Source organism: Typopeltis vanoorti, chromosome 21 (assembly GCF_054136105.1).
Source record: "Typopeltis vanoorti isolate ZY-2024b chromosome 21, IOZ_Tvanoo_1.0, whole genome shotgun sequence".
NCBI classification, from domain to species: Eukaryota; Metazoa; Arthropoda; class Arachnida; order Uropygi; family Thelyphonidae; genus Typopeltis; species Typopeltis vanoorti.
This window is the reverse complement of record NC_143569.1, coordinates 43,293,316-43,304,610: the sequence shown is the minus strand read 5'-3', so window position 1 is coordinate 43,304,610 and position 11,295 is coordinate 43,293,316.

The window sequence follows — 11,295 nt, the reverse complement described above, 5'->3', positions numbered from 1 at the left end:
TATTATTATGTGACACCTCTAGGGAATCCAAAGACTCATCGAGGGAGAGTGCACCAACAGCATCGAATGATTAATTCCCTTCCAACTACTAACCACACTCAAACTTGCTAACTTTTTGCATGAGCCATTAGTAGCAGAGGTTCTACCAATCAATCAACCTTTGCTGGCTAGTATTCTATATTTGTGTGTGTCATAATATGGCTAGGTTTTTCTGTACTCTCTCAGCACATAATTTTTCTTGAGACATAAGATTAAACGTTTAGTCGACATTTATAGGTCTCTTAGATTCACAAACACTGCAAGTGATCTATACATACCAGCCACTGAATTAGACACATTTAGTATCACGTCAGAACTCCTTTAGCCCAAATTACAGCGCACATGCGTTTGGCATAGATTCCATAAGGTGTTGGAAACACCAAAGAAGATGGAGGAAGATGCTGTTATGCTCGCTGAACCACTACTGAAAAATTCTTTTGCGATGGACAATAGCATTGTCGTCCATCAAACAACCTTTGCCTGCTGGATAAAAAGTCAACATTACAGGATGGACTTGATTGGCTACAATGTTCAGATATTCCTTGGAGGACACCCGACTGTCCAGCAATATCAGGGTACCCATTCCTTACCAACAACAGAACATGCTCCTCCGCATGACATCACCTTCAAAACCATGTAGGTGTTTTTACAAAGCAAGCTGGGTGCATTGCTTCATGAGGCTACCGCCAAGCTCTCTGCCTACTGTCAATACAGAACCAAGGTGTATGGTGACTCGTCGGACTACTTGACTTTTTCTGTCTTTCGGTCACGTTCTTGACACCACTGTAGATGACCTTTCGCTTCTTCGCAGAAATCACTGGTTTCCGTATAGGTGTAGGGAATACTGATCATCTTCAATTCCCTGCACATAGTTTGGTGAGATATGGGTTGGGAACAAGCTTTCTTAGCCACGGCAATCTCGTTCCTGACAGATCTATAACAATTCACTTTGCAAATTAGTGTCTCTTCTGCAGTTCCTGAAGGATCAGTTTCTTCCTCTTTCCCATCCAGGAGTTTAATGGATACCGTGCTTCTTCTGTCTTTCGTATTATATTATTTCTGGACAGATGGTAAATCTGCAATGGTTCACTTAAAAGAGCAGATTATATTAAATTGATAAATCGATGAAGGTGCTTTTCCTGAAGTTGTTATGAAGGCAGAAATTTGTTGGTTGTGATAAGATAATGTTTTCTAATGATGGCATCAGCAAAAGAAATGCGTGGGATGACACATTTCTAAGGGTGCATTGCATGAATATACGAAAAACAATCAACTGAAGTCAAAAGAAAAAAAAAGGAGAGGAATAAAAAATTTGCTTTATACAGAAAAAAACAACCTACAGCTGGTTCTGTTTCTAGTAATGTTTAATGATTAACCATTAACGCTACTGTCAGGATGGGTGAAGCACAAGTGCTTTTCATATTCCCCTTTGTCTGTAATGGGAGTTATTTGAGAAATGGAGTTTTGTGAGCAATTAAGCTCACCCTCGGGGGGGGGTTGTATTAGGTATGATCAGTTGGAAGTAGAATAGCCTTCGGTCTTTTATATTTGTAGTAATCTGTTTCATTGTAATTGACAGCTTGTATGATCAGTGGGTATGAATGTGAACTTGACTTGACGAACAATTTTTCTGCGAGATCTCAGAGAAGGGAGGAAATGTATGGAATGCTGGTTTCTCGATGAATCTGTGAGTTTCTGATAAACCATGGGGCGTCCAGGATCATCCTCAAGCATTTATTTTGGATTCTTTGTAGTTTTGAAATGTTTGATCGTCAAGTGTCACTCCATGCTGGTGAGGTGTAGGTAATAACTGGATGTATGACCATATGGTAAAGTAATAATTTTTTTTGTAAGTTTAATTTGCTCTTGCGGTTGATCATTGGGTAGAGCTGTGCAATAACTTTGGAAGTCTTGGAGCCAACGAGATTGATGTGTTTGCTAAAAAGGAGTTTCTTGTCCAGTAATATCCCAAGGTATTTGGTCTCTGATTGCCATGGAATCTTTTGACCAGAGAGCAAGATGTCTTCTTTAATGCAGACCTTTCTTCTAGTGAACAGCATAGCTGAGCTTTTGAGGGGGGTTCACCTGAATCCTCCAGTTTTCTAACGCATTGATGCTTGGAGTCTAATGATTGCTACGCAAGGGCTGAGCGACCTTGCTAGAATAGTGGTGTCATCGGCATAGAGGGCAGTAATGGTTGTTCTTGATTTAAGAGGGAATGTCTGATACATAAGTTGTAAAACGTACTGGGTCCAGGAGAGAACCCTGAGGTACTGCAGCCAGGATTTTGTGCCTTGATAACACAATTCTGTTGAGTTTTACTTGCATGTATCTTTTGCTAATGTATGAGTATGAGTCACTAGTTTAATTGGGATATTGTTTTCAATTAGTTTGAAGATAAGGCCTTGATGCTGGACTTTATCAAAGGCCTTGGCAACATCTAAAAATACAACAGCAGTGTGAAGGTGCCAGTTAAAACCATGGGTGATTTCTTCTGTTAGTCGGTGAATTTGTTGCACTGTGTTGTGAGCTTTGCGAAACCCAAATTGCTCATTTGTAATTATTTTCTGTTTGTCCACTGCTGATTGTAGTCTTGATAGGATGACCTTTTCTGTTCCTTTGATGAGGCAGGAAAGATGACTGATGGTCCTGTAGCTTTGGGGAAGTTGTGGGTTATGACCAGTCTTTTTCAGAGGTATAATGTCAGCGATTTTCCAATCTGTGGAAAAGTACTGGAATCTTAAAATGGAATTGGTAATATTAACTAGATGAATTATGGCTTTCCTTGGGAGTAGCTTTATTATTCTCTTGGTAATGCCATAGGGGCCGGAAGCCTTTTTGTTCTTCAGATGGGATATAATATTGATTACTTCTGTTGGAGATGGGGTGATGATTTATGAATCATCCTTAGGATGGCTTAATGCTTTTCTAACTTTACGATGAACTTTGTAAATGAGATTAATATCTAAGTTTTCATAAGATTGGCCGCATTGATTTTCCAGTTTGTCAATTAGGACTTCTACTTTTTCTCCATCTGAGTGTGCAATTTCGAGTTTGGTCTTCATAGGGGAAGGGTTGTCTTTTGGTATGAAGAGATTTTACAAATTTCCACATGGAGTTATCTTCTGGGTTGATTTCCGTGATTTCTGATTTCCATTTGGAATTCCTGTGTATCTGGAGGGCTTCTCAAACCTCGCTGTTCAGGTTGTTTTGTCCTGCAGGGCTCTAGTGTTGTGGTATCACTTTCTGGTTGTTTTTGGCCCTAATCAGGTGCATTATCTCTGAATGACTGATGCTATTACTGTGCTAATTTACCTAATTAAAATGCTTAAGCTAGGTTTATGTCTTCTTTTTTGCGAATGACAGCGGTGGGCCGATGTGGACTGGGAGAACCTTAGAGAACTTGTTACATGCTAAGAAAGAACGATGGGAAGAGAGCTGATCCTGGAGTCCTAGCTTGAGCAGGATGGAATTATGATCTGAGTTAAGCTCTTCTAATGTCTCCAACTGGTATTGGTATCTGATGTTCCTGAGGATAACTATATCTAGTACATCAGAACGTCCTGATGGGGCTGTAGTGGGTGGGCTCACTGGGTCCAGCTACTATTGATGAGTTGAATGACGTGTAGTTGAATAAGGTACAGCCTTTGCAGTTGATGGATGAACTGAACCAAGCCGTATGTTTGGAGTTGAGGTCTCCTGCTATAATTAGGGAATCTGTGGAGCTGAAGATGGAGTCTAAATCTGCTGTCAAAAGTGGAATGCTGGGAGGATTGTATGCTGCATAGATTTTGAGCTTGCCTGCTTTATTTGTGTGCACCTCTATGCCTCACTTCAAAGTTTAAAGTTTGGGGGATGGTCAATGCATTGTGGCTCAAATAATTTTTAATAAAAATAGCTGTGTGCTGCCTATCTCTCTGTCTGTCTGTCCTATATAGAATATGACCTCTTAGTCTTTGGTTGTTCGATGGTCTGAGGTGGGATTCACTGATCAATATTATGTTTGGATTGTATCTCTTTACGAATTCTTGCAGCTCAAGAATTTTATTTATTAAGCCATTGGCATTCCATGCTGTTATTAAGAGGGAATTCGGTTTGAATTTTTTAAACATTATAGAGACCTGTTAATATGGATTGGATTTCTAAATAAAATCACTTTCTGGAAGATGGTGAGGTGCTTGCTTTGCTGAATTCGTTCAGCATTGTTGCAAGTGAAGAGGTTAGAGCTGATGTGAGTTTGGAGCTTGTTTGCTCTTGCGATGGAGGAGTCTGAGTTTGTACCGCCTCCGCGTATGATTTGGACATGGATGAAGGTCGATTGTCTTCCCGTGCTGCTGAATGTGAGGTATTATGATCTGGAGGGCGACCTGCAATGAGACCATAAACAACCTGCTTGGTTGTTTATGGTCTCATTTCTTGGAGGAGCATGGTTCATTCTTGTTGATCCATGGGTTTTTGGATGAAAAAAGGCATCTCTTGTAATTAGCGGGATGTGATCCTCTACAGTTGGCACTGCAGCGCTTGGTGCAGGAGTTGGTTTGGTGACTCTCATCACATTTCAGGCATCTATAGGCAGCTCTGCACAGCTTTTGGGCATGACTTTATCTTTGGCATCTGTGACACTGTCCTGCTGATGCCTTCTTCCTTAGAGGTTCAGTTGTAATTTTGAGCTTACAAATGTCAGTTACTTCATAAATTCTTTTTTGTGTATTGCTGATTTCGACCAACACCAGCGGTATTGGCCTTTTATCTGACCTCAGCATCCTGCTGACTTTGATTGGGGTAAATCCTTCACTGATGAGGTCAGCTGTGATCTTATCAGTTGAGATGCCCTCATTAACCCCTCTTAGAACCTCTTTTAAATTTTTCTCGCTTGCTAGCACGAAGGTATCGAAGGGCAATTTGGAGTTGTCCAGCATTTTCGTCATAATGAGATAATCTGTAACAGCGGTAGGACGAATCTTTACACCGTCGTCAGTATTTCTTGCCCAGGAGAAATTGATATTTTGTTCCCCTAGGGAGCTTGAGACTGTGGTCCATTTTCTTTATCTCGAAGGATAACTGGATGGACCTTTTCTTTTCTATCTTGCGTGACTAGAGTATCATGTGTTTTTACACCCTCTTCCATTTCATCTACAGATGTTCCATGTCTTTTATTAGATTGTTCCTCCTGCGAACTGTCTGGGAGTCTTTGTGGGTGGAACAGGTGTAAAGTCCCTTTCAGTGTCCACATCATCTTCCTGTCATTAACTTGAGTGAAAAGATTCAGACAACCAGGATATTCCGTTTCAAATTTCTTTAGGATGAATATAAGAATGTGAAGTGACATATCTTTGTTTAAATTTTGAATGGCATCCTTAATGTCTTTTACGTTCTCCATCCTTGCACACCGTTTATAATCAGGGAATATTCCAATGTCTTTGGAATATTCCTTGATTATTAAATATTCCTGTCTACCTTGGAAGCTTTTCTGACAAATCCCGTAGACTCACGCAAGAGTCTAGCAGCTAAACAATATATAATCGCAAAAATAGTCACAAAATGAAGAAAGCTTACCTCTAAATATCATTCGGAAATCCCGAAAATATCACCAATCAAAACGCGAGACTGGTAATAAATACACGTAAACGCTAACTCCATCTTTCCCACTCCTAGTAATGTTTCATTATATTGCTTTCTTTGTATTCTATGTTTCTATAAATAATTTCCTACAGTTCGTAGAATATTATTAATATGCAGAGGTAAAGGTTTCAATTTGGCATAACACAGATACTATAATGGAGGATATTATGCATCCAGCCATATTTTATAGCCAAATATAAAAAGAAACTTAAAAAAAGCTTCGCAAATTTACCAGAGCTTATGAGAATATAACCATAGGCGTGCACTACTTAAAAAAACACCAGCTCTGCAGAAACCACACAATGAATTTGTTCAAATTTACCAAGTTTCAAAAAAAAAAAAAAAAAAAAAAAAATTGAGCGACTTAAAAAACAACGTTACTCTCTTAAGTAGCTTTAAAATATTGGATCTGTTATGAATCTCTGCAGTCTCTTTCCTGATCACACTCAAAAGACAGAAGCTATGCAGGGACCAAGCAGAAACCTAGAGAGCAAAAACTCTCTTTCAACATGGGCAGGGAGACCATATACGTTCAAAAGGTGAACGTATGGACTCCTTGCCAGAGCTTATATCTTTTAAGTAGAGCATACCAAGGCAATTCCAATGTCGAATGTTATATTCTCATAAGCTCTTTGGTAAATTTTCGAAAATTAAAAAAAAAAAAAAATAGTATTTTTATATTTGGCTATAAAATATGGCTGGATTCATAATATCTTCCACTATAATATTGCTAATAAGAAAACTAAAAAAATCTACTCATAGAATAGTTTTTTTCTTAAATTATTACGAGACATTTTAGTTAGGACTCAGTTAAATATATTTCTATGAATGAGGATAAGTTGTTTTAGTTAATGCAAACAGATTGTGCTATAACAGTACTAAAATAATAAAATTTTATGCAACGTCCCAGTGATACTTATATCTGCAACATTGGCTTTGAAAGAAACACTTTTCATATAACTAATGCTCGAAGAATTCAATTAGTCATGGATAAACGTATATGTCTTGAGTAAGGTTATATATCTTAAGAGTGTTAACTATTCGTATAAAGGAAATAAACCCACGCAGTATTGTGAAATGGACAGTGTTAAAACTGCATACACTCCCAAATTAGCTTGAAGTGTTTTATCAGAATGCGTCAGTGTCAATTTATATGATAGCAATGGTGTTTCATATTGTTTCATAATCAGCGTGAGAAGAAAACAAACAACTTCTGTCAGTTCACCTTTGATTCCAAGGTTAAAATATTCATTTGTTTCAAGTGTCTGGTTTGAGAAGTTGTAATAATAAAGAGAAAGAAATCTGATAATACAACTGATTTTTAAACATAATGACGATAATATTTTTTTAACATCGAAAAAATTTATTACCATGCTGAGTATTTACGTATATACAATTAGAACATTGTTATTATTACATTTTTTGTCCCACAATGCTGAGCAGGGCGGTATTTGCACTTTTCCTTAGGGGTCATCTTTGTTTGGGCATCCTAATTTTTTGGATTTTTCAAAGATGTTACAAAGTGTAAAGTATTAAAATTTGGGAAGCAAAAATGGAATGCAAAGTACAGTATACAATGGTGGCGATATCTTGAAGGAAGTGGTAGAGATTGGGGATTCGGGGAGTGATTGTGGATAAGTACAGTGGTGGCCGGAGAAAACTTTACGTGGGGATGCTGCATATACAAAATAAGAAAAATAATTCATTTTTTCCTAATCCGTAACCAATTTATTAATAAGTAAATTTACGTATTAAAAATGCTTTATTAAAAATATTTCATCCTCACCACGAACACACGCCAATAATAAAAGTTTCGTACACAGAAATATCGCGCGCGAGCATACAATTTATCTGTAGCGACACTGCTCAACGAGCAGTGTCGGATTCACTTGTTACTTGCAGTGAACAAGTGAAAATTACACGTATTTTATTGTTCTGAGTTTGAGTCTCATCTAGAACACGAGTCTTTTCTCGAGTTATCTTCACTAAATGTATTCTAATTAATACTTTTTGATAGTATTACGACTTTATTTGTAGTTTGTTTTATAAATTTTATGAATTTTTCTTAAATTTACTTAATCATTGCCTTTTTCTAGATTTCACTGCATCTTTGTTATCGTTTTCTCTGGGCTTTTGCAACACTTTCGTGTTTTTATGGCAACTTGACAATTTTTGGCTTCACACACAAAGTCAAACGCAGATAAGAATCATTCTTCATCACTTTCAAGGTACGTTTCTTTTCATTTCTTTTTAATTTTTTAATCTCATTTTCTCACATGATCTATTATATTTTCCTTCTATCTTAATGGATTAATTATTAAATTTAAAAAATAAACCTTCTTTGAAGTCACGTGTCATAAACATATTTTTCACACTCCATTAAATTCTAATTTGCTATAGAACTGTATATAACACTACTGGTGCAACACGAGAGGTTTGTTTCCAACATCCAAAATACAAATATTTTTTAATGGGGCTTTTCAACTGAAGGTGAGTTAGCCTGTCTCATATGGAACTGACAGAGGTTTTCACCCCACAAACTCGAAGTATACTCTGACAAAGACAAACCGGTTGGAACACACACAACGCACAATTAACAGACATCATATACAGGCTTAAGGCCTGGTTGCTATGGAGTAATTTGAACCACGCCAAACTATTTATTTCATAAAAATATGTTTATAGAGGTGAAGGGTGCACGCTATGTAGCCTTTTCTGTGACTTGTTCGCAGACGATACGCTGGGCGTATTTTTTTTTAAATTTATTTCTTATATACAAGTCCGCGCGGTTAGCCTAGTGGCTTTGCGCTTCGCAACCATATGCCTGGGGAAGGACTGTCTTGGGTTCGATTCCCGTCGGTGACGTGAGGAGCTGAAGGATCTTCCTCAGCCATAGCCAAGTTAGCCAGTCTTGGGCGTGGACAGCAGGGTTTTTCCCCCAGTTTATTACGGGGTTTTTCATCCCGCAAAGCAGGCAAACTGGCCTTGAGAACTCAACACTACAGGCCATAGGATATACCGGGGCATAAGACTGACCATCTTATCCTGTAAACGGAGTGAGGTCCGATAATCAATGGACTCTCGACACCGCAAGGTAAAAGAGGGTATAAGGAAGATGAGATGAGATTTCTTATATACTCCAGAAACCCTGCTCTAGAGACCAAACATGGAACTTTTTCAAGTCACTTCAGGTCTCCAGAAAGGAGAGTGGTGGTGGTCTCACACCGGGCAATGAAATTTATCTCCCACCAAAAGACAATTACAAACACCGTCAAATTGCATGTATTTTCCAACAGGTTTGCCTGTTTTATGAGATAAAAATCCATGTTTACCGGAGAAGATACATATTAGCGACTAACTCATTTTTAAGCGAAAAAAAAAAAGCCCTGGCTTATTAAAAGGAATCCAACCTAGGTCTTTAACCAGAAGAGTACTCTATTTTTGTCAGCGTAGCACATAAACTGTGTTCCTGTTTGTAGAAGAACTGGTTTGACAAAAATAAAATGAAATACGAAAACTAAAATATAAAATTATTCATTACCTATTTTTTTATTTTTCCATATGAACTGTTAATAAAAAATAAAATTGCTCATGCAGGTAGTAATTTTATCACCATCATTCTTATTGTCATTCTTCGCTCTCTATCCCTTATTCCAACTATGGAATAATGGAATAGAGAATAACGAAGAAAAATATGAGTCAGGAGAAAACATGCGAATTTGTATTTAGCCAAGTCCGTGTTAGTTATTGGATAAGCATTGATTGCTTTTCATTCCCGAAATGGAGCTGGTATCATGCTTTTAACCCTAACTTTTAGAAGATAAGTGGCCTTTATGGTCTTCACCTTTCACCGTCTCAGCTGCCGAAATCCACTTTTCTGTGAAGTGCTAGAAAAAGGCAACGAGAATATGGTGACAATTGCTACTATATTGTTAGTGTTAACTAGTATTATATGTATATATAAAATGTGAGTGTATTTAAGGGCAGATTTTTGAGTCGCAGAATTAGATATTCTGCTTTTTCTAAAAAAAAAAACAGGATATTTAATTCCCCCTCTCCCAGTCTAACACTAACACCATTGCAAGTTATCACGAGAATACAAATATCTCGATATGCATTCAGAAATTGAAGTGTTGGGAGGGTTGGAATGCAGTATCCTTCTTCTTCTTTGAAACTGCAAATTGTTATCAAAGAATTCATATTACCTGATAATGTCAAAAGTTGATTTACTAAGGGCTAACTTAGTTGCCTTATCTGGCATCCGTATCGAGTCGTTACCTTCACTTCTTTACAATATAATTTGCAGACAAAACTGTAAATTATATAGGTGTGATTTTTTATTTCTTTGTATTAATTTTCAAATAAGAATAAGTATTAAATTTAAATGAATAAATCGACATAATAATAATAAAATAAGGAGTACGGATTCTGTGCCTAGTTGGCCGAGTAGATAGCATACTTGATGGGGATTCGAATCTCACCTTGAGTATGAATGTTTCTGAATGTCTTTAAGTGGTAGAATCAAAAGTGGAAAGTTCGACGTTAGGTCTCTAGAGCTAAGGTTCATGATCAGCTAGAAATTAGTGCCTCTACCATATTAATAGCCATACTAGTAGCCAGCCTGGCTGGCCGAGTGGTTAGCGTGTCCGCTCTCCAGTCAAGAGGCTGCGGGTTCGAATCCCACCATGGGCATGGATGTTTGTGATTGTCTGTGGAATTACTAGTGATGGTAGATGGCGTTGGTGTAGTTGCGGTCAGTTGGTGGATTGTGAGTGGTGGAAGCAGAGTTGTAGAGTAGATACCCTCACTCGATTAGTCTTTGGACTCCCTGGAAGTGACAAATAATAATAATTTATTATTATTATTATTATTATTATTATTATTATTACGGGCAACTCCAAGGAGTCCTTAGACTCATCGAGGGAGGCCTTAAACATCATATCAAGAACTACTATTCGGCATTTGCACAGTATCTATCATACTCTGCTTTGAACTCATTTACAGTCATGGCACCCTCAACAAACTTTGGCAGCTTATTCCACTCATTCACCACTCTCCAAGTAAAAAACCTAGTTCTAGATTCTAACACCCTTGCTAACCACACTCTTGCTCAGTTTCCATGAATGACCCCTAGTTTTCCCATCACCAGACCTGTTCTGAAAAATTTCCTCTGAATTAATCTTGCAGAAACCTTTCAGTAATTTTAATGTCTCAATCATATCACCCCTTTTCCGCATATCAACCAATTTCTGTAATCCACAGATCTTCAACCTGTTCTCGTAAGGTTTATTCCATAGACAAGCTATCATCTTGGTCACTCGCCTCTGGAGCCTCTCTACCTCCTCCCCATCAAGAAGAAACCCAGGGGCCCAGATCTGGGCACAGTAGTCAAGATGGGGGTCTTATCAAGTCTCAATAAAGAGGAACAAAAACTTGCTTATCTCTGCTCATCAAAGTATTCTTCAGTAACCAAGTGATCTGATGAGCTGATTTAGCCACTTTTGCTATGTACCCCCTAAACTTCAACTCCCTATCCACCAGTGCCGGCCCGTACATAAGCACTGCGACACTGCAGCACCCCCAAAGAAAAAATGAAAAAATGAAATTTTGTTTGTGTGTATAAATAATAACAAT